Here is a 25,423-nt window from a genome sequence, read left to right as displayed (position 1 = left end):
ATGTGTGTTATTTTCAGGTGACAACAGAAATTCTGTAAAGTGTGTATGTCATGTGTTTGTGTCTACTGATGGACTGATATCCAGTCTAAGATGGGACCTTTATCTTTCATGTGTTGCTGTTGGAGTAGTACTCTGATATACTATATACAGTATATACTGTATATATATATATATATATATATATATATATATATTGTGGCGGGCAGCTGGGAGCTGTGCCCAGCCGGGACTCCTGGAAGGACTGGGAGAGGGACTATGCCTCCCTTGGTTTGTATGGGGTCTCGCAAGGAGGCCCAACCCTATAGGAGCCCGTGGCCACCGCCAGGGGGCGCCTCGACAATTGTGAAGCCCTGGACGTCAGCACTTCCACCACACCCAGAGGCGCTGGCAGAAGGAAAACCAGGGACACCCGGAGTGCTTCCGGGTGCTCATGCGGCACTTCCGCCACAACAGGAAGTGCTGCTGGAAGTTCATCAGAGGTCACCTGGAGCATGTCCGGGTGGGGATAAAAGAGACTGCCTCCCTCCAGTCATCAGCCGGAGTCAGGAGGAAGAGAATGAAGCTCGGGAGAGAGGAAGAGACCTGATGAGAAGAGGAAGGTGCATTGGAAGAACCAGACTCTAAGAGTTTTTGGTGCTGGGGCACTGTGTGCTGTGCGGCACTTTAGTGTACATATTGTAAATAAACTTGCGTGTGTTGGAACCATTAGTGTCTGTCTGTGTCCGGGACTGAGTTACCACTATATATATATATATATATATATATATATATATATATATATATATATATATATATATATATATATATATATATATATATATATATATATATATATATATATATAATATGTGTGGATGTTTAAAAGACTGCTGAGGTTGCGTTGAACTGCAGTTAATTGTAGGATGGTGTACTGACACACTTTCTGGGTGAATTAATGATCTGGTATGTTTGAGGGATGCATTTCTGTACAGTTTAAGTGTATTTACTACATATATTAAAGTTCCACTTTGAAATTGAGGATATTTTGATATTGTAATAATGCCACTCTCAGTAGTTTTAGTAGCTTTTTATCCTTGAAAGGACTGACAACTTTTAGCCACAGAAAGATGGAAAGAAGCATGCGACTATGCAGAGTTGCCATTTTTGTAGGCACCCCTGCTATTGATGATGTCATGTCAGGTCATTCTTTTAGTGATTCATCCCTGAGTGATGTAACTTGTCCAGGGCAACTGCAATATTATTACATTAATATTTGGTACTTTTATCCTTATATTTACCCATTCCTTCCAGTACAGGTATGTAGGAGGCAAGGGTAACAAACTTTATGCTAGAAGCGACTCTAGATAGGTTTCCACCAGTCTACAGGACACACTCTTCCTCCTCACAGGTCACTTAATAATAGTCACTATTTACCCCTAATGTGCACATATCGAGGATGTGGGAGGAAACCCATGTGAACTCATAAGAATTTAGCTTGCTAAAGTCTTAAGTTGTTTCAGATAAAATCCATTTGGATGCAACCATCTGCACCTTACTTTAGACAGATTTTTTTTTTTTATTATTGTGTAACAAGGAATAGTTATACAGCATTGGGAATTAGTACAAACTGCCAGAGGTTATGGGTGGGTTTAGGTAGAAACAGTTGTGGGTACGGGTGGGTTGAACTGTAGCAGGTTTGAGCTTAATTTTCAGTACCTGTGCAAAAGTCTGTTATGGCTGCAAACACCAAATGTTTTGTTAAAAATTAGGAGTAGTTATTTCCCAAGAAAGTAAAAAGTACAACATTATGTATAAGTGTTGGAATGGATTTTTGTAATATCTTAAATCTAACATAATATTATAAAAGCTTTTTTTTCATTTTACTTACGTGATCAAGTAACACTTTTCATTTTTATCATCATTTAATTTTGATTTCTATTCATTCTAAGAAATGTTAGAAGGAAAAAAAATACAATGGAGACGTCAACCCTGCCAATATTTCAGAAAAGATCTTTCCATTCTTTTATTTTAGTCCTTTATGTAGTAAATAACACCTGATTTTTGTTTTAGTATGTACATTTCTAGTGCTAGCAGGATGTAAGAATGAGATATTGTGAAAAAAATCTTCAATGCTATGCCATTGTCAAATGAAAACAAAATAGTCATACTTAAGGTTGGGTTCCCAACTGTGAAATATACTTTTTAGTGGAAGGATTTTTATTTTCTTACATCTGAGACATGTGGTCTCAGTGTCTGGAAAATAAAGTGCTGCTGTCAAAGTGATGCTCTTCTGAGATGCTTTTGGTTAGAAAGTTGGTGACTTCAGCAGATGTCTTCTTTTATGCTGGTCTGGGTGCAAGAAGGAAAGTTAGCAAGGCACGCGTTTGATGTCAGGCATCATCAGGTGGGACTACATCTGTCCTGGGAACAAGAACAGAAGGAACTGTTTTATGAATGAGCAAAGGGCTTTGCTTTGCAGCCTTAGGTAGTCCCTTAATATTCACTTGGTTTATAAAGAGGAAGGATGTGAGCATCATGGAGAACTCAACATCACCGCTGATATAGAAGAAGACAGAATGTAATTTTGTTATTTAGACTTTTTTTACTCAAAATAACACTTGCGATCTACAATTACATTTACCTTTCTACATGAACTCCTTAAAAGTCTATTATGTACTGTGTAAAAAGAAGTTCTGTACTAACAGTCAGAAGCTAGTAAAAGGGAAAAATGTAATTGATATCCATTAAGTAGCAGACCAGTTCCACTCCTCCTCTTCTTAGTGCTTTATGAGATGGCTTTCCAGCTGTACCCTTTCAAATAAATCAAAGTAAATCTAAGCATAGGCGTCATAAGTGTAATCATACAGCAGATTTATGCAGCACAGATTTAAAAGACAGAAACACCGCTCCTGATTGTAAGTTTCACCTAGAACTATCTGCAGATTTGTTTTCATGTCTTTCAGAAATAACCCCAAAGAATTTTATACTTTATTAATTACTTTAAGCACTCATTTTATACCCATAAACAAGCATTGGTCCAAAACTGCAGACACTAAGTTCTTTCCTTGGCCTTATGTGTCTCACTGCAGAAAGCTACGAGGCAGAAACAGATTCTTTTTACATCAGACACAGTTTGGAAGATATGGAGTATACTAACATATTGTTGTTATGAAAACATTGCAAGGATAAGATGTTAAGGAAGAATAAAGAGTGGAAAAAAATGAGCAGGAATTAGAATACCAAGGAAACTATCAAAACCAAACAATCAAAAGCAGAAAAATGAATCATATTTTAAGAGAAACTGCATTCCAAGATTGCCAAACCCAGATTTCTTACAATGGTTTGCTCGCTGTTGTCAGTTATAGCTTTCAAAATAGTGGCCTGAAGTAACTCAAGAGCCTCCAAAATAATGCTATACATAAAACTCAACCTAATTTAGACTTGCTAACTATGGCATAATTAATTTATAAAAAGCTGCTTTGCTTGATTAAGATTTAACTTTTCCTCAATAATTTAATATAACAAAAAATAAGAACATCCTCATTGTCTTGCATTGATTAGGATTCATTGAGAAGTATTATGTTAAAGTAGAGCACTACATGACTGATATATTTCTAGTTTTTCTGCATGAATTAACCTCAAATAATGATATCCACATTATGCTGTGCCTATATTTTTTTGAAATGGTTTGAACTGGTACCTTTTTAGAATTAGCTAAAATATTTTAAAATATTTGTTACAATGCTGTTCAAACACTATATGACCTAAAGTCATATATGAGCATGTTAGACATCTTATTCCAAAACCACATGCGATTAATTGTATGCAGTTGGACTCCCTTTTGTAGCTATAAGAGCCTCCCTTCTTCTGGGAAGGCTTTCCACAAGATTTCAGAGTGTGGCTGAGGGAATTTGTGCCCATTCAGCCAAAATAACATTAGTGAGGTTAGGTAGTGATGCTGGACAAGAAGAACTGGCTTTCAATCAGCATTCCAATTCATCAGAGGTATTCAGCGGGTTTGAGGTCAGGGTTCTGTGGAGGCCGCTCAAGTTCTTCCACATCAAACATATCAAACCATGTCTTTATGGACTTGGCTCTGTGTATAGGGGGCACAGTTATGCAGGAACAGAAAAGGTCCTTCCCCAGACTGTTGTCACAAAATTGAAAGTACACAATTGTCTAAAATTTCTGTTTATGTATTAACTGTACCCTTCACTGGAACCAAGGGATCTAGCACCAAACCCAGCTCCAGACCATTATCTATCCTCCATCTAACTTTATAGTATGCATTTTGCAGTCTAGAAGTTTGTGTTCTCCTGACATCCGCCAAACTTCTTCTATCAGACTGCCAGATCGTGAAGCACAATTCATCACTCCAGCTGATATTTTGCATTGTGCAATACGATGATAGGCTTGTATGCAACATCTTAGCCATGGAAACCCATTTCATGAAACGCCTGACACACAGTTCTTGTCCTAATGTTTCCTCCAAAGGCAATATGGAACTCTGTTGTAAGTAATGCAAGAGAAAATAGCCAATATTTATGTGGTGCGTGCTTTAGCACTCAGCAGCACGCTCTGTGAGCTTGTGTGGTCTGACGCTTCATAGCTGAGCTGTTGTTGTTCCTAGACTTTTTCATTTCTCAGTAGAACACTTACAGTTGTCCGGGACAGGAATTTCACATGTTTTGGCTGAATCCTATAACAGTGCCATGTTTACAATCACTGAACTTTTTAATACACCCATTCTACTATGTTGATTTTATGCGCCTGTTAACAATAGATGCTGCTGAAACACATGAATGTAATAATTTAAAGGGGTGTAAACATACTGTAGTTTTAGCCATTTACTGTGCTACATGTTGCCTGTAATGTATATTTGCCTACACAGTGAGAATTCATATAGTTTCAAACATAAAGACTATTCACATTTTAGCTTTTTGCACTGTTGCCAGATATTGTTTGCAGCTTTTGTAGTATTCAGTTATATTAAATATATTTGCAATGAAGCAAATTGACTGGACGAGCAAATACACTCCAGTCACCCGCTCATTGTTGTTACTGTACAACTGTTTACTATGGCACAGGGTTAATGAGCAACTGTACTAGACAACAAAACTGTCTTATTTCCTCATGGAAACACTTTATCAGCAGTTGATATTCCATGGAATACTATACTACAATATCTATACTGAGCCTATTGATAATCAAGATGAGAACTTGATCAAGTGAAATATTCATGTCTAATAAGGTGATTAATGTCTCATTTGCAGAGTACAGTCAAATGTTTACTTGCATGTCCTGTTCATCATACCACACATCGTAACTCTCCGGCTCCATGATTAATAAATATCTGTCTTTCTTACCTGGAAAATTTCACTCTTGCCTATTGCTGTATTACTTTATGAAAGGAAATGTGTCACATACCTTTTTTAAATATTTGATGACTGAGGAAACTTTGAAATGACAGAGGCTTGGCTGAATTCTCTGTCCAGCTTCCAAAAGTATAAGATAAGAAAAAACAAGAATATATAAATATTTTTGCAGTGTTTCATAAATTGATTTTCATTCTTTAGTTCTAGATTTATTATGGATTAATGCACATAGAATTTCAAGGTGAGATAAATAGTTTAATTTACAAGGCAAGTGGAACCTTTATTTGCATGACTGCTAAAAGTTTCAGGAGTGAGCAGTGTAGAGGAAAATTGTAAAACTAAAAAGTGTTCTAAGTTCTCTTCTTATGGACCTTTACCCCTTTATCTTGCGTCCCAAGAAAATGTATAAGAGAACATTGTTTTGTCAAGCCCTTTTACACGCCCATTCCTTTCGCTTCCAGGACCTGTTTATCTGTGCCTGTTAATGGCATGTATTCAACCTTCTGTGAATCTGTGTTTTGAACTCCTAAAATTCACACTTTTTAAATTAATTTGTTGTTTGTAATTTTTATTGTTCTAACAATGGTGTCATTGTGGCATCTTTTGTGAAGAGATCGTGGCTATTTTGATGCATACTTTTCGAACTGTTTAGAGCACCAGTACCTTTTGCCAGTCATGTGACTAGAAAGTCAAGTGATTTATGTCACCTTCAGATCCATTTATTTAAGATGGTGGTGCACAGAGCTGAGCATCTAAACGTTCAGATTTACAATATAACAAATGTCAATGAATAATTTTAGTTTGGGGTTATTAAATAAGCACAAGGACCTTTATACATAGTTATTTTTGAGTGTGTTTGCCGTTCATGGTTTTGACAGTTGGCTTAGTTTATCTCAGTATTTTGATCCCTGCCTGTTTTATGACAAAGATTTGTGTCTGCCACTATTTTGCTTCTTTCTTCAGGTCATTTCCTCCCACATTTTCCATATGAGCACGATTTACTCGAAAGGTGTCCAAAACCCCATATTCTGACACCTGTTTCACATTGGCCAACCTCATTAATTGAGCATATTCTTGGCTCTCTCTCAGCACTTTTTCACTGAGGCATTTTTACTTGCTTTATGTAAAACTTGTCTTACATCTTATCTGTTGATTTTGCAGATGCTTTACATGTTTTTGCCATCTGGTTTCTAATCTGTATGCTGTGACTACATTCTCACTTACTCCTTTAAAGGTGTTTATTACCCATTTATTTGTTTTGCTTTGAACACATCATCTCTTTGTTGGGCTGACTGATTCACGTGTTAGATGATTTAGTTTTTCTAGATTCAGCCAAGCTGTCTATGTCAGTTAACTGCCCCTATCTTTAATGACTAGGAGTGCTAAAATGAAACTCACATCTTTAATGGCAGCCATCAATCAACTGTTACAACACTGAGTTCTTGAAAACAAGCTCAGCATTTTGCCTCCACCAATGTTCCACTACTTGGCCCACTATAACAGGTCAGTCTCTTCCTGACACTCTAAACTTCTGACCACATGCTGTTCAGACCAGTCTTAAAGCTTAGAATTTAAATAAAGTACTTAGCCTGCTGATTTAGATTAATGTTATATGGTCTTGGTAGATGTCTTCTTCATTGTTGTTCTTTTCATTCTCAACATTCGTTTGGTGTTAGTTTTTATATTCTTTTCCCAGTTTAGTTCAGCTAAAATTAATGTAGACTTCATTTTATATCTCTGGGCTGTCACACTAGTCATCAGGAGCATCTTGCTGTTTCCCTAGGGCTGACAAATGTGTAACTTAGATGAATTTTACATTTCTGAATTTGTGTGTTAGTTTTGACTTATGCATGCTTACACATTTAAAATTCATCTTTACACCCTTGGCACTAAAAATTTATTTCAATGAATATATATATATGATATATATATTGTGGAACTTGCCCCGGACACAGACAGGTAGACATGGTTAAAGCACCACCACATGTTTATTTACAACTATTACTGTATGTACAGTATAAAGTGCACACACAACCCCCAAAGTCCCCAAAAGTCCAGGCCAATACCACAATGCCTCTTTATCGTCAGGCTGCCACCTTGCCTTCTCCAAGACCTTGTCTCTCGACCTCCCAACTCCAGCCCCCAAATGGAGGGAGGCGGCCCCTTTTATTCACACCCTGATGAGCTCCAGGTGCTTCCTGACAAGCCTCCGCCGACACTCCCCAGTGTGGTGGAAGCACCAGCTGAGCACCCTGAAGCACTCCGGGTGTCCCCAATCCTCTTCCCCCCCCAGCAATTCCGTGTGTGGGAGAAGTGCTGAGGTCCAGGGCTCCATAGGCATTGGGTCGCCCCCTGGCGGTGACCACGGGCCCCCACAGGGCTGAACTTCAAAGCTCTGTACCCGCCAGGGCAGTCACCCCCTCGTGGTCTAGAGGAGGCTTAAGCCCTCCTCTGGTCCTCCTGGGCGTCCCAGCAGGGTAGCAGCCCCAGCCACTCGCCACTATATATATATATATATATATATATATATATATATATATATATATATATATATATATATATATAGGCAATTAATCACAATTGCATGGTATCCTAAATACTGCACCAGTCTTTCCTCATGTTCAGACTCTTTAACACTTCTGTATGTTCCCGTGTTTACAATTGAGATTAAAGGTGAATTGCTGTCCTTTGGACACTGTTATAGTTTTTTGTGCTGCACCAACTATCTGCTAAAGACAGTCTTTTTTAGGTAGGCATGTTACAGCAACTGATACTTTGGTACCAAGTTGTTACCAGAATTCTGAGTATCGGCAGTACAGAGTAAAAGTCCAAACTTCATTCATGTGACTGCAAGTAGACGAATTAGTCTGGACATCATAATAATATGTGAAAAAAGCATGACTAAAAAGTACATATAAAAATGCCATACAGTGGGGATGATACAGCACTGCATCAACACATGTGAAAAAGAAAAACAGCCGAAGTCATGTCTGTAAATGGTTTGTGTTCGTGGCAATACTAGTTTTCTTAAATGATAGTTGGGTAACTTGATGAATGTATCACTATTTTGCAGCTTTTGTTACAATAAATATTAATATACTTTATATTCAGTTACAGGAAAAAGAACAAAATGAGTCTGGCTGCAGAGTCATAGTGGCATGCCCCCTTGGCTCTTTTAGCCACAGGACCCTGTGACGTTATTTCTTTGGCCTGTGGCTAAAGTTGATAGTGACATAGGTTATGAATGCAAGTGATGCTGATTTTCAATGTTTTTGAATGTCATTCTTCTTTTTTTAGGTTTCTTTGCCTGATCTTTTGCTAACCACGTATGTGCCATTAGTTTTTATTATTAAATTTTAATGCAGCATTTACTGTTTTTTTGTAGATCACATGTCAAAAGCATCTAAAGTCGCCAAACTTAAAAAAGTTTCCAAGTATAACATTGTCTGATGGAAATATTATAGTATGTATTAAACTAGGGAATCATGGTGGTGCTGTACCTTTTACATACGTATCTTTAAAAAGATGCATGTTTAGATATCTGTAATTCAATTTGAGATATCTAAAATGCATGTCCAGATGTCTTAAAATTCATTTCGAGATATGAAAAGAGTGTCAGGCAGAGTAATGATTATGAAGCTGGAAACTGGAGGTGTGATGATGAATGTTGTTAGTGCATATGCACTGCAAGTTGGGTATACAATGGGTGAGAAAGAAGATTTTTGAAGTGAGTTGGATGAAGTGATGAACAGTGTACCCAAGGGACAGAAAGTGGTGGTTGAAGCGGATTTCAATGGACATGTTGGTGAAGGGAACAGAGGAGATGAGGAGGTGATGGGTAGGTATGGGGTCAAGGAGAGGAATGAAAAAGGTCAGAAGATAGTGGATTTTGCCAAAAGGTTGGACATGGCTGTGGTGAATACGTATTTTAAGAAGAGGGAGGAACATGCACACAGGTAGATTACATCCTATGCAGAAGAGTTGATCCGAAGGAGATTGAAGACTGCAAAGTGGTGGCAGGGGAAAGTGTATTTAAGCAGCAGGTGGTCTGTAGGATGACGTTGGAGATCAAGAAGAGGAAGAGAGTGATGGCAGAGCCAAGGATCAAGTGGTGAACGTTGAAAAAGGAAGACTGCAAGGTTGAGTTTAGGGAGGAGGTGAGACAGGCACTGGGTGGCAGTGAAGAGTTACCAGACAGGTGGGAAACTATAGCAGATGTAGTAAGGGTAACAGCAAGAAGGGTGCTTGGCATGACATCTGGAAAGAGGAAGGAGGAAAAGGAAACCTGGTGGTGGAATGAGGAAATACAGGAGAGTATACAGAGGAAGAGGATGGCAAAGAAGAAGTGGGATAGTCAGAGAGATGCAGAAAGTAGACAAGAGTACAAGGCGAAGAGAGAGAGGTGGCGAAGGCTAAAGAAAAGGCGTATGATGAGTTGTATGAGAGGTTGGACACTAAGGATGGAGAAAAGGACCTGTACCGATTGGCTAGACAGAGGGATTGAGCTGGAAAAGATGTGCAGCAGGTTAGGGTGATAAAGGATAAAGATGGAAACGTACTCACAAGCGAGGAGAGTGTGTTGAGCAGATGGAAGGAGTACTTTGAGAGGCCGATGAATGAAGAGAACGAGAGAGAAAAGAGGTTGGATGATATGGAGATAGTGAAGCATGAAGTGCAATGGATTAGCAAGGAGGAAGTAAGGACAGCTATGAAGAGGATGAAGAATGGAAAATCTGTTGGTCCAGATGACATACCTATGGAAGCATGGAGATGTTTAGGAGAGATGGCAGTGGAGTTTAACTGGATTGTTTAATGAAATCTTTGAAAGTGAGAGGATGCCTGAGGAGTGGAGAAGAAGTGTACTGGTGCCGATATTTAAGAATAAGGGGGATGTGCATGACTGCAGTAACTACAGGGGAATAAAATTGATGAGCCACAGCATGAAGTTATGGGAAAGAGTAGTGAAAGCTAGGTTAAGTGAGGTGATGATTAGTGAGCAGCAGTAAGGTTTCATGCCAAGAAAGAGCACCACAGATGCAATGTTCGCTCTGACAATGTTGATGGAGAAGTTTAGAGAAGTTAGAAGGAGTTGCACTGCATCTTTGTGGACCTGGAGAAAGCATATGACAGGGTGCCTCGAGATGAGTTGTGGTATTGTTTGAGGAAGTCGAGAGTGGCAGAGAAGTACGTAAGAGTTGTACAGGATATGTACGAGGGAAGTGTGACAGTGGTGAGGTCTGTGGTAGGAGTGACGAATGCATTCAGCGTGGAGGTGGGATTACATCAGGGATCAGCTCTGAGCCATTTCTAATTTTTAATGGTGATGGACAGGTTGACAGACGAGATTAGACAGGAGTCCCCGTGGACTATGATGTTTGCTGATGACATTGTGAACTGTAGCGACAGTAAGAAGCAGGTTGAGGAGACCCTGGAGAGTTGGAGATATGCTCTGGAGAGGAGAGGAATGAAGGTCAGTAGGAACAAAACAGAATACATGTGTGTAAATGAGAGGGAGGTCAGTGCAATGGTGAGGAGGCAGGGAGTAGAGTTGGCAAAGGTGGATGAGTTTAAATACTTGGGATCAACAATACAGAGTATTGGGGATTGTGGAAGAGAGGTGAAAAAGAGAGTGCAGGCAGGGTGGAATGGGTTGAGAAGTGTGTCAGGAGTAATTTGTGACAGACGGGTATCAGCAAGAGTGAAAGGGAAGGTTTACAGGACGGTAGTGAGACCAGCTATATTATATGGGTTGGAGAAGGTGGCATTGACCAGAAAGCAGGAGACAGAGCTGGAGGTAGCAGAGTTAAAGATGCTAAGATTTGCACTGGGTGTGACGAGGATGGATAGGATTAGAAATTAGTACATTAGAGGGTCAGCTCAAGTTGGACGTTTGGGAGACAAAGCCAGAGAGGCGAGATTGCGTTGGTTTGTGCAAACGAGAGATGCTGAGTATTTTGGGATAAAGATGCTAAGAAAAGTTCTGCCAGACAAGAGTAAAAGAGGAAGGCCTAAGCAAAGGTTTATGGATGTGGTGAGAGAGGACATGCAGGTGATGGGTGTAACAGAACAAGATGCAGAGGACAGAAAGATATGGAAGAAGATGATCCACTGTGGCAACCCCTAACGGGAGCAGCCTAAAGAAGAAGAAGATCATGCAAAGACATCTAATATAAAATGTATGGCATTCAAGAGCACTGAACATCAACATCACTTCCATTTCTAACAGTAGGTGGACCTTCCAAACCTACATCACTATCAACTTAAGCTACAAGCCCCTGAATGACATCACAGGGTCCTGGGCCAAAGCACCTACAGAGTTGCCTGCCCTTAATGGTGTGCAGCCAGACACTTCTTGCATATAAACACAATATTGTTCACTTGAATAATGGAGGTACTGTACTTTAAATAAAAAGCCATGTGGTATCAAACAGGTATTGAGTATCATGAAATTTCACTGGTATTGTTATCAAAAGCAAAAATTCTGGTATTATGAAATCCCTATTTCCAGGACTCTAAGTTTTGACCAAACAGCAAAAGCGTACAGCTTAGCCTGCAGAAGTAAAGGAACATTCCTTAGTCTAGGAAGCTATAATCACTCTTTTTGAATGTGGAATATTAATGTTATTATAGTGCTTAACAGAATGTGGGCATTCTTTAACTGTGTTAAAATATTATTAGCATTTTGTTAAGTATGGTATAATGTGAAGAAAATTTTAAAAAATACTACTTAACAGATAACTTTGCCTTACCACTTTGACAACTGCTGAGTTTCATTGACATGGGCAACCTTTGAAACATATCTGCACTTAGGAAGGGAAACATATACTTTAAGACCTCACAAATGTATAATCAACTAGGGAAATAAAAAGAACAAAATCTTTAAGTACTATGTATCAAAAGAAGAGTTTTCTGATTTTGCATTTTAAGATGAATGTAAGGGTTTTGTTTGTGAATAATTTTCACAAATGTACCAGATGTTCAGTTTTCAAGGCCAGTAAATGCCTGAGCCATTGAGTATAACAATAATTACCTGTTGGCTTACAATTTCAGGAATAAAGGTTAAATTCCCAGCCCGATCACTAAATATTTGTGTGAAGTTTAATTTAAGTTTATCCTTTAGTTTTGCAGTGTGACATTTTGTTTTTTCCTAAAAATTGGGAAACTATTTTTCTGGTTTGATATTTCCGTTAGGCTTCTATTAAAATAAAGTTAAACACAAGGAAGGTAGTAGTGATGGTGATAGTAATTGTAGTAATAATAGTAGTATTGTTGTCATATAAAAACTACAGTAAAATTTGTATTTGCATGTTCAACCAATATACAATGCTTCGCCACTTTCCAGTGCCATGATAAGCAAGTATGATTCAAAGAAGGAGCTTTCAAGCCGTGGCCCAAGGGCCTTATGCATGCTGCTTTACTTAAAGTGTGGTCTGGACAAATCCTTCAATATTGTAAACACAGAATCACAAATCATTTGCATCAGTCATTCCCTAGCAGGAGATGTTTAACATTGTATTTATGTGTAAAAGCTTATAATCCTCTTGTAATTTGTGCATTTGTCAAGTTAGTTTATAAGAACATTTTAAAATACCTAAAGACTGCTTCTAATTGTGTGTTTTTTCCATTACGTACCATGACTAGTAAATGAAAATGGAAGTTAGTGTTCTGAGCAAGATAACAATTTAGATCAAACAATTTGAATATCAGCTCCTTTCTTACTACTGCAGAAGCTAACTTAAGTCCATAAACAATAGCAAGAGGGCAAGATAAGAATCGAGCATTGAAAATTGGGGAAAAGAGATTTTCTTAATAAAAGCTATGCTACTGTAAGCAAAGGTCTTGATTTATTTTCTTTTGAAAGATATTCCAGAACTAGGAAACTGACAGGGACATATCAGTGTTGTAAAAACTCACTCCTTAGTGATGTTGTTTAAAGCGATGGCACCAAAGTGCTAATGTAATGTACTGTGACAAAGCAAATCACATCGAGGCTTCATCCTAGCAACATTAAACAAATAACAGTGATAATAAAAGTTAATAAATGTGACACTTTCATTCTTCATATTTTTATGAAATGTTTCCCTTTTCATATTTTCATGACATAAGCATTTTTTGTAAACAGACATTTTCTTTTAAGCAGCTGTGTAAAAAGTGATCTCTATGTACATTTCTGCTTAATACAAACATCAGTCTCTATAAATCCTTTTTTTATATTTATAATATTTTCTGGAGTCCCAGGTCAAATCCACAATGGTGGGCAGTGAAGTGCAACAGAGAAATTGCAGTGCAGTGCCCAAACACGACCAAGATTGTTGGACTGAACATGAACAATAAAAGAAATTAAACTGCTACCTTGAGGGGGATGGAAAATCAACTATTTATAATAAATTCTCCTCAGTTTTTTAATTGTGATAATATTGCAGGGAATAACTAAAGGACTGTTTGCAAATTAGGGACAGAGCATAATATCTTCGTCCAATCCAACAGGTTCTAACAGTACTAGCTTGGTTGACTTTTATATTATGTGTGGCACTCTGTCTCATTAGAGGAGGGCTTGGGTTCGAAGCTGCAGAAACACCTTAAGCCATTGCTGAGATCTGAATGAGGATGGCCCAGTGGCTTCAGGATTATATTCTCCTACTTTAAGAGATAACCCTGCAAAGGATACCAAGATAGGGTTTAAAAGTTCCTTATGTTTGAAGACTCGGTGAAGGGTAATTCAGGAAAAGGTTCCAACTGATAAGATGAAGGCAGACCAGAGGTACACAGAAGAGCATGTGAAAGCGGGTGGCTTTCTGTGGTAATGTGCCAACCAACGTGTCATGTACAAAAAAAGCCTAAGAAGACATCAGGGTGTTTTCCATTTTTGTTGCACAATTGTTGTTCCTCCTGTTAGACTTATTTGTGCATAGATTCTTAAAAAATTACCCTTTTTCTATATTACTTTGCTAATAGAAATGGTGTACATTCTGGGTTTGGGAATAGCTCAAGATGTCCATTATCTTCTTCAAGTCTAGTGAATATTACATTGCTTTAAGCTGAGTTGTGGCACTGTTCTTCCAAAATCATTATTCTTGTACATTTTGTACACTTCCAAAGGCACAGTTCTGCTAAAGGTGGAAAAAAATGAAATTGGTAAGACAGGGACACATTCTTTTAATGTAGTCTGACATAATGATTTCAGCATAGCCAAACTGATGTCTTGTTTTCATAATTACACCACATGAACCTCACGCCTCACGCCTGGACAAACTTGTTAAGAAGGCAGGCTCCATTGTAGGATTAAAGTTGGACAGTTTAACATCTGTGGCAGAGCGATGGGCACTAAGCAAACTCCTGTCAATCATGAAGAATCCATTGCATCCACTTAACAGGATCATCTCCAGGCAGAGGAGTAGCTTCAGTGACAGACTTTTGTCACTGTCCTGTTCCACTGACAGACTGAGGAGATCGTTCCTCCCCCACACTATGCGACTCTTCAATTCCACCCGGGGGAGTAAATGCGAACATTAATTTTAATTTAATTCTTTTCATTTTTATTACTATTTAATTTAATATTGTTTCTTTGTATCAGTATACTGCTGCTGGATTATGTGAATTTCCCCTTGGGATTAATAAAGTATCTATCTATCTATCTATCTATCTATCTATCTATCTATCTATCTATCTATCTATCTATCTATCTATCTATCTATCTATCTATCTATCTATCTATCTAAGTAAAAGGAAATGGTTGTAATTATCAAAATCTTCCATGTACTCTGACAGCAACAAACTTATTGTAAGCAATAAAACATGAAGAGGGTCTGTTCATATTGTCCCAAATCTTTAACATTATACAAAATTGTAAAGATAGTATATTTTGGGGTGAAATTCAATGAGCCATGCTTTTTCTACACAACATTAGCAGTGTAATGTGGTAATACTGATGAAGGTACTAACTCAAGATGACTGTTTCAACAAGTCAGTTATCACTGAAGTACAGTAATTTTCAATGGTCCAAAGCATCACACAAACTTATGTCATGTTAGTTTAGAGATTTAGAGATTAATTGCTTCAGAAAATAATTTACACACTCATTTTCTGCTTTTCATCGGTTTCCTTTGTGAATTGCAGGGCAGACCAAGTTTACCAGACACTTTTCTAAGCCACTTAATCCTGAGCAGGTTATCTGGTGAGTGGGAGCCTAATCCAGCAAGCATAGGGCGCAAGGTATGAATAATACCTGAACAGGGTGCTTTCAGCAGTGGACAGGGCTCAACATGGGCACTCTGACTGCTGTATTGCTGGACAGCCCCATATGCAGCAATCTACGATGCACTGTGTGTTCTGACACCTTTCTCCCATGGCCAGCATTAATTTTGTCAGCAATTTGTGCTACCAATTGTTGGACTGCAGGGTTTCTTAAACTTCTTTTTCTCGGGATCCAATCTTCTCTTTGTTTGTGTATTCAAGACCAACTCCATAATGACTGTCAGATCGGGAGGGTCCATCTTGAAGAACCGGTGGCAATGTTAATCGTTTAAACAACCCACATCAACTTAGAAAAACTAACATGACTCATTCAACTTTAAATATAACACTGATTCACGAACATACGCAATCCAACAGCAGCACCATCTAACAGCCCAAACTTTCACAAACTGTAGAAGTAAGAAGTAGTACTGTATGTATCCAAGGAGGTCACTTGCTACCTATGTGTTCCCAGTTTCTCCTAACTTTGTACAGTGCCGCTGTTCTGCTTGTGCTGTTCATTTGCATGAACTGCATGCCCTATTTCTACAAACAATCACAGTTGAGGCAAAAACATGTATTGGTTAATTTTCTTTTTTCTATAACGTCACCAAATTTACATCAAATCCATCAAAGCATTTTTGAGATGTTGGGTTAGTGTTTAGTTTTTCTATTGGGGGAAGGGGGGGTTACATCTAAATATTGATATTAAAATGTCCTCTGTTGGTGCATACCTACTGACCTAGATGTACCAACCTGCCAAATTTCAGCTTTTTAAATAAATGGGAAATACTGTTTTTGTTAATGAGTAGATGAGTGAGTCAGTCAGCTTTGCATTATATATATTCATAGTACATATATTGTAAGAAAGACAAAAGAGACAGAGAAAAGGTTTGGGTTACACCCTGTATATTCGAATCTCTAGGAAGGAAGATATGTAATGAAGTTCAGTGAAGCCAAGTAGTCACCTCGGACTACAGTGATCCCTCTGTATATCACGCTTCAACTTTCACAGCTTCACTCCATCGCGGATTTTATATGTAAGCATATCTAAATATATATCATGGATTTTTTGCTAGTTTGTGGATTTCTGCAGAAAATGTGTCTTTTAATTTATGGTGCGTGCTTCCTCAATTGGTTTGCCCAGTTGATTTCATACAAGGGACGCTATTGGCGGATGGCTGAGAAGCTACCCAATCAGAGCACGTAGCATGTATTAAATAAACTCCTCAATGATATATGATATGCTTCCCACACGGTGCTTCTCGTACTTAAAAGTCTGAACAGCACCTATTGATTTTTGATTGTTTGCTTTTCTCTCTCTCTCTCTTTTTGACATTCTCTGCTCCTGACGGAGGGGGTGTGAGCAGAGGGGCTGTTTGCACACTGGCCTAGAGGATATGGACACTCCTCTAAAAAATGCTGAAAGATTACCTTCACATTGCTCCCTTCCTCGCGGCTTCATTGTCGGGCGGTGCTTCGCATACTTAAAAGCCCGAACAGCACCTATAGATTTTTGATTGTTTGCTTTTCTCTCTCTGTCTCTCTCTCTCTGACATTCTCTGCTCCTGACGAGTACTTCTTTGAAGAGGAAGATATGTTTGCATTCTGTTAATTGTGAGACAGAACTGTCATCTCTGTCTTGTCATGGAGCATAGTTTAAACTTTTGAAAAAGAGACAAATGTTTGTTTGCAGTGTTTTAAAGTCCCTGTCTCTACAACCTCATGTGTTTCTGTGTAAATCTGTGACCCAAGCATGACAATATAAAAATAACAATATAAACGTCTGGTTTTTACTTCACGGATTTTCACCTTTGAGGATGGATCACTGTATGTCCAAAACAGGACTGAGAAATGAGGGAAAAGTGGCTGGTTTTTATAGCTGCTTAAAAGAGGTGTGTCCAAGAAGCCGAAACTTGATGTGAGGTCTCTGGTAAGGAATGCTGTGGAATTTAAGGTGGAGTTAGATAGAGGGTCTGTTCAGATGGTCTGGAGGGAAGGGAGAAAAGGTGTTAGTGTGTCTCGTTAACCCCTGTTCCAGTATATCACACTCGGCCAAGCACATTGACTGCCTTTCATGCTCTGTTGTGTGACTATATATATTTACACACACACATACACACAGAAGGGTGGGCAATAGTAGGTTTACAGTTGTGACTATGCGAAACACAGAGTTTATTCTTGTATTATTATTTATTTGTTAATTATTGTATTATTTATTTGTGCCATTGTGACATTCTTTTGAGTTAATAAAGTTATTGAGTTAATAAAGCTATTGTAATAATCATAACCTACATGTTTTTTTCCATACGAACAACTGTAAACCTACTTTTGCCCACCCTTGTATATATGTATTGTATATAGCCAATCCAGTCAACCAATTTGAAATCCACTCAGTCCAATTCAGAATCGCTAGATAATTAAATAATAATAATAATCAGAAAATAACAAGCCAACGCATTTTCTTAAAGAACTACTGACTTTTTTTTAAAGAGTCTCAGTTAATTCCCAAGATGTAAATACACTATTAATCAGTATGTAACAGATATATTTACAACTTCGACATATGTTAAGTTTTCTTACTTTTTTTTTTATTTTACTATTTTGATTATTTATTTTTCTTATAGGAAAATATTCTAAATTAAATCAAACATATAGTTACAAATGTTAAATTTTAAATTAAATAATTGACCCAAATCTACAGTATTCGTTTAGGTATTCTGCATGATATTTACATTTTTTATAACTCAAAACTGATCACCTGTTATAGTCATTGTTGTGATGCTGTGTGCGCTGTTGGCCCTCTACTTGTTTGCCTTACTGTCGGTTTCAGTAGAAGGCTTTAGAGAATAGATAGATAGATAGATAGATAGATAGATAGATAATGACTCTAGACTTTCCATACTGGGTGCAGGGAGATCATATACATGGTAGCAGATAAATATTGAATTACTTATTATGTCAGTGAATTAGTCATATGTGCTAACAAATACAAATTGTACCAAAATTCAGTATCAAAGTATACAGTATATTTGCATGAGCCACAATAATTTGGGCTGTTCATAAGAAATGTAAGAAATAGAAGTATATAATAAACAAGAAAAGTTAAATGAAATATTTCAAATATTAAAATTTGCAATTCATTTTAAACATTTAAAGTCTAAATATTCTCCATTGTAAGAGGAATTTTTCATTATGTACCCACTGGCAGAGGTCCACAAAGGGCTAGATCCCAAGTAAAGGAGCAAAAATCAAACACCGTTTTAATAATCACTGACCTTGCAATAGTCTAAATGATAGCCCACCTACTTATGCTTGAATTTTGTGATTTTTAAAATTCTGGGAGTGGCTCTTAGAGGACTAGGACCCTCTAAATAATGAAATATAAAAAATATAATTTTTGCCATCAGCAACCATTATAAAGAGCCTAACGACGACACTCCACTTATCTGTATTACTGATATTAATTTTTCAAAGTTTTGTGAAAAGGATTAACTTTGACCCATTTTATCCCATTAGGTGGTGGACCGCTGGGGTGTTTATGTGCTACGCACATCTTCAAGTCCTTCTGATATTTCTTTAGTTACGGCACCTATTGGTTTACTCTTTTATCATCCTGTAGAAAAAATGGTCCAAATGGCCTAAAACTGAGAGGTTTTTAGAGGCCAAAAAATGTGGAGAACCTTAAAAAGCTTGCCATCTTCCAAAAATTAGACATCTAAACAGATTGAATGGTATGTTATATGTGCAGGGTTTCTTGTGCAAGTGAGTCAGGAGGTGCAGAAAATACAGTAGAAAAATCTGAAATGATTTCGGTGTTCATATGTAATTCTTATGAACACAATAAATGATATTAAAATAAACAAATGTTTGTGCAAGTGTGGTCCTTAAGCTCTTTGGAGAGATTAGACGGTAAATATGACACTAATGTTCCTAGTTGTCCATCTGCTTCACACAGTATATAAATATAAGCCTGGGCTTGGCAGATGTGCAGCTAGCTCCGTGTATGAAATGCTAAGACAGCATATTGCAATTTAATGATGTACACATCAATGTAACATTTTTCTTTAGAAGAAAAGAACTATAAGTTATTTGCTTTTATTTTCATTATAAAAAGGAACTAAAAGCATACTTGAAATGATACAACTATACAATTGTAATTGTACTATTAAAATTACTTGGGAAAATGATTGATTACAGTTCATGTATTATGCTTAATTTAACTTTGCTGCTAATACACATGAAAAACATATACAGTAGTGTGGATCACCAAAACCATGTTATTAAATTCAGTTTCTTTTGGTATAGCTTTCTTCACCGAGTACAGACACAAAGTGCTCATATGTATATTGACCATTATAAATTTCTAAACATACAGTATTTATAAACAAATACATATTAAGTTAAACACTCAGTAAACTTAAATAGTGATTAACAAAAAAAAATCATATCAAAATAAAAGTACCTTAACATTATAATTAAGATCTGGCCATTCAACAAAGGAGGTGTGATGAATTTTAAAATTCAACAAGACTTCAAGGACTACCTGGTGATGGACTTTCTTATGGGCAAATCAAAAGAGGAGACGATATTCAGGCAGGTGTCATTTGTGCTGAGGAGACGAACATGAAACCATAATAACTGTATAGGAACCATAAATTAAAACTGAAAAAATAAGCTAGAAAGATCCTAAGGCTATTCTGTTTACCTTTCCCTCAATATTCTATAAAGTTCTTATTTTTTAGAGTAAATCCATAGCTTGGATGTCTCTGTAATGACAGTCCAGTGATACCTTTGGCCACATGGCTATCAGTGATCGATGTTACTGACAACAAAATTGCACCACCTGTAAGAAAAATACATAAAAAGGTTGGTGACTGCATGGAAAATGAGAAACAAAATGACAGCAACTTGTAGGTTCAGTGCTGAATTTCTTGGAATGTCTTTTAAACACACGCTCTATATTATTTTCATCTGATTCAGTTGTGCTTTCATCTTATGTTTTGTTTCTTAAATAAAAAGCAAAAATTCTAAAAGCAAAAAATAGGAGAACACAACGTCAAGAATGATGAGAATAAATAAAAATGGACACAACCACAATAAAAGAAACTGTCAACAGTACTCATCCTTTAAGCAGCATTGCTTGATAAAGTACAACTCTTGGAGGTTCTGAGTTTGCTTATAATAAATAAATCACAGTTCTAATGACTTCAGTAAAGTTCTGTTATTTTATGTGTCAGTGCTTTGAATTGATTGGAGAAAAGTTACAAATTGAGAAGCTATTGAAATAATTTCCCCAGGGTCGTATATGGACCAAAAATTAAAAAAAAAAAATTGCATTTTTATAGTGCTTTTCTAACATACTCAAAGCACTTTACATAGACAATGGGAAGCCACTTGAACCAACATCGATGTACAGCAGCCATTCTTGCATGAGTATACTCACCACACATTAGTTATTACATTGTAAAGGTTTGAGAGAGGTAATTAGGGACATTTGACGATTGAGGAGCCAGAATGACTCGGCTGAAAGTGGACATTGGGAAACCCCCTTCTTTTATGATCACAGTGAGTCAGGGCCTCGATTTTACTGAGGGATGATACTATTTTTACAGCACATATTCTACAGGGTAAGTGCCCTCTGCTGGCCTTCCCAATATTCCCTCAGAAAAAATATTTAACTCTTTTTAAATGATTCCATTTTGTGGAAGGCACATTGGCGCATTGGTTGCGCTGCTGTCTCGCAGTAAGGAGAACAGACTTTACATCCTGGATTCTCCCTACGTGGTGTTTCCAGCTTCTCCTTGTGTCTGTGTGGGTTTCCTGATACTGTCTAAAGACATGCAGGTTAGATAAATTGACAACACTAAATTGGCCCTAGTTTGTGTTTGCTTTGTGGGTGTGTGTGGCCCTGCAATGGACTGGTGCTCTGTGCAGGGTTTGTTTCTCCTTTGTACCCTATGCCAGCTGGGTTAGGCTCCATCCCTCCATGGGTTGCCCAGGTCTGTATTATGCAGGTTAGAAAATAACATGACAAATGATTCCACTTACCCAGAGCAGGGTCATATTTCATCTGGCATAGCGTATTGTAGCATCTAAACCAGGTTCTGCAACAGCTTCTACCTCTCAGCTATCTGGACTTTGAATTCTCTGCTAATGATATCACTTGACATAACGTCCAGGAATGTGTCCCCTACAAATCTGTTGTGGCATCCCAGCAAAAATTGTTCAAAACGGTAACCTCTGCTAAAATAATTTGGACGTGAGCGTCAGTAAGCTTTGAGGCCTAGAAACCATATTACCCAAATTATTTTATAACATTTCAATAATTATCTGCCGCTCTGATGCTGATCTTTCTGATCATAAAATAGGTCATTACGATACCAATATATTTATAATTAATTGCAGAATTACAGTATTTGATGTAAAATGTTTCCTCTAGAGTGCCTGTTTCTTTTCACGATGTAGCTCAAAAGCTAATTGGCACATTGTCATCTCATAACAGGTTTAAAATTCGAGTTTGGTATTTTTCCGTCCAGCCATTTCAGACCATTCTCAAGAAACTGTGGCACACAGACTCACCCATACAGATAGACACACACCCATCATCGAACTATCAATGTTTTCGGTAACAGAGAGATCCAAGGTCCATCAAAAACTGGAGATCTTAATTTTTTTGATTAATCTAAAGCTTTCATTCCTCCCCCATAGATGATAGGTTATGGTGGAGAAGGGCGCATAGCAGAAATGGTTTTCCAGCCATTTCACCACCATACAATTAAATAATTTGAAGTACACTTTAGCAAAGTTTTTTTATTACTATATATTTGATATCTTTGACATTCTGAAAGTATGTAAAAAATAATGAATCTATACTAATAAAAGGCAAAGCACTCACTCACTCATCACTAATTCTCCAACTTCCCATGTAGGTAGAAGGCTGAAATTTGGCAGGCTCATTCCTAACAGCTTACTTACAAAAGTTGGACAGGTTTCATTTCGAAATTCTATGTGTAATGGTCATAACTGGAAACTATTTTTCTGCATATACTGTAATGAAGTTGAGCTCGAAATCCATGGGGGGCGGAGTTTTGTGTGACATCATCACGCCTCACACATAATCACGTGAAACTGACTGTCAACGCACTACGTAGAAAACCAGGAAGAGCTCCAAAACGCGCTGAAGGAAACATGCATTATATAATTGAGAAGGCAGCGAAACAATAAGAAGCGAGCGACTGACATATACAACCATATTCATGACTGCTGCTACTTCGGAAACAAAGCACGGTGTAAACCTGAAGTTTAAATTAAGTTCATAGACACGCTGCTGCTGGCGTTTGTCATGCCCACGGGTAATGTGGGATACAAGTTTAATGAGAGGACGCAGGATATAAATGAGAGTTTTGATCACTTTGTAACTAAGTTAAAATTTCAGGTGAAAGGCTGTATTTATGCAAATTCCGAGAGACTGTGTTTGTGGGGGATTGACAGTTAAGGTGGGTGGGGGAGTCACGTCATCATCTCCCCTCCCATTCACCTCATTTAGTGAAGGACTGTGCTTATGCAGACGAAGAAGAGATGGTCAGGGTGGTGTTTTGCAGAAACTGTGCACAGACAAAATGTCAACTTGATCTGAATTGCACGATCACATTCGAAAACACATATCTTTTCAACTTCTATTTAGTCGACACTTAGCATATTCATATGTAAGGCTGCTGCGCAACTCAGCACACCTCGCATGTAATTGACTGCCTGCCCATATAAGGCCGTTCTTCGCTGTGGTGTGTTCATTCATTTCCTTGCTTCACCAAAGAAGCAGCCTTTAATAGGTTCTCCACTGTTTTAGCATATGCATAGGTGCGGCTGCTGTGGAAATCAGCACGCCTCCCACGTAATTGACTGCCTGCCCATATAAGGCCATTCTTCACTGCGGTGTCTTCATTCGTTTCGTTGCTTCAACAAGGAAGCAGCTTTCTCACAGCTTCTGCACTGTTTTATAAACGAACGACATATAAGAAAGTCCCTTTTCCTTGCTTCGCCAACGAGGCAACCTTTTTATTTAATCCACGGGTTCTGCACTGTTTTATTGTTCATCTGTTATGATTGTTATAGTTATTGTGTATTGTGCCTGCGCCACCACCACCTACTCAAAGCATCATGATGCACCAACATTGATGGACTGAAAGCCAGAAGTCTACGTGACCATCATCATCAGGTCCTTCCATGAAAACCCTAAATACAAAGAGGACTGTTTGACTTATGTTAGGTAGATTGCCCAGAGGGGACTGGGCGGTCTCTTGGTCTGGAACCCCTACAGATTTTATTTTTTCTCCAGCCTTTGGAGTTTTTTGTTTTTCTGTCCACCCTGGCCATCGGACCTTACTCTTATTCTATGTTAATTAATTTTGACTTATGTTTATTTTTTTTTGTGTCTTCTATTTTTCTATTCACTTTGTAAAGCACTTTGAGCTACATTTTTTTTGTATGAATATGTGCTATATAAATAAATGTTGATTGATTGATTGATTGATATTTTATACTTTGTTTACTGATCAAGTACCCCTTCCCTTTATTCTTCCAACTGTACCCCTATTAAAATGTCTATCGACGTAATCACCATCAATCAAAGAACTATCACTTACCGAGTGGTGTCCATGCCCGGAGATGGCGCCTGCTTTTTCCATTCTCTGTGTGTGTGTATGTATGTACAGTATGTATGTGTACTGTATATATATATATATATATATATATGACAGCAACACTCATAACAGTGACAAAACAATTACATTGACAATCATGTAACGTTATTTTCAAAATGTTTCCTTTAATTTTTCATTACTTCTTTAACACACTACTTCTCCGCTGCGAAGCGCGGGTATTTTGCTCGTCTATACTAATAAAAGGCAAGGGCCCTCACTGACTCACTCACTCACTCACTCATCACTAATTCTCCAACTTCCCGTGTAGGTAGAAGGCTGAAATTTGGCAGGCTCATTCCTTACAGCTTACTTACAAAAGTTAAGCAGGTTTCATTTCGAAATTCTATGCGTAACGGTCAACAATGTCCGCCATGTTGAACTTTCTTATTCATGACCCCATCTTCACGAAATTTGGTAGGTGGCTTCCCTGCACTAACCAAAACCGATGTACGTACTTATTTCAGTGGTATGATGCCACTGTCGGCCGCCATATTGAAGTTTCCAATGTCACTAATTCTCCAACTTCCCGTGTAGGTAGAAGGCTGCAATTTGGCAGGCTCATTCATTACAGCTTACTTACAAAAGTTAAGCAGGTTTCATTTCGAAATTCTGCGTGTAACGGTCATAACGGTCAACAATGACCGCCATGTTGAACTTTCTTATTCATGGCCCCATCTTCACGAAATTTGGTAGGCAGCTTCCCTGCGCTAACCGAAACCAATGTACATACTTATTTCAGTGGTATGACGCCACTGTCAGCCGCCATATTGAACTTTCCAACGTCACTAATTCTCCAACTTCTGTGTAGGTAGAAGGCTGAAATTTGGTACTTATTTCGGTGGTATGATGCCATTGTCGGCTGCCATATTGAACTTTTCAATGGTCTTTGTTACTTATGGGTCCATTTTCAAGAAATTTGGTACGCGGGTTCCCAACGCTAACTGAATCCTACTTACGTACATATATACGTTCATAGCCTGCAGCTCGGTCACTGTGTGAGGCGTTGGGTCCCCCATCCCAACGCCTCCCACGTTGTTGGCTGCCTGCCTATATAAGGCCGTCTGTCGCTCCAGTCTGGACTGATGATAGTACAGGAGATAATTATACTATACAGGAGCACTAGAAGAGTGAAAT

At 38.0% G+C, this 25,423-nt stretch overlaps 1 protein-coding gene across 4 annotated transcripts in view; it reads left to right on the top strand.

Annotated features, from left to right (window-relative positions):
* The window catches only part of LOC120539674 (disintegrin and metalloproteinase domain-containing protein 12), a 568,760-nt gene that overhangs the window by 318,286 nt on the left and 225,051 nt on the right, over positions 1-25,423 (top strand). The window lies entirely within an intron of this gene.

The sequence above is a fragment of the Polypterus senegalus genome, chromosome 1, assembly GCF_016835505.1.
Source record: "Polypterus senegalus isolate Bchr_013 chromosome 1, ASM1683550v1, whole genome shotgun sequence".
Lineage (NCBI taxonomy): Eukaryota > Metazoa > Chordata > Cladistia > Polypteriformes > Polypteridae > Polypterus > Polypterus senegalus.
This window is presented reverse-complemented; position numbering and strand designations above follow the sequence as displayed.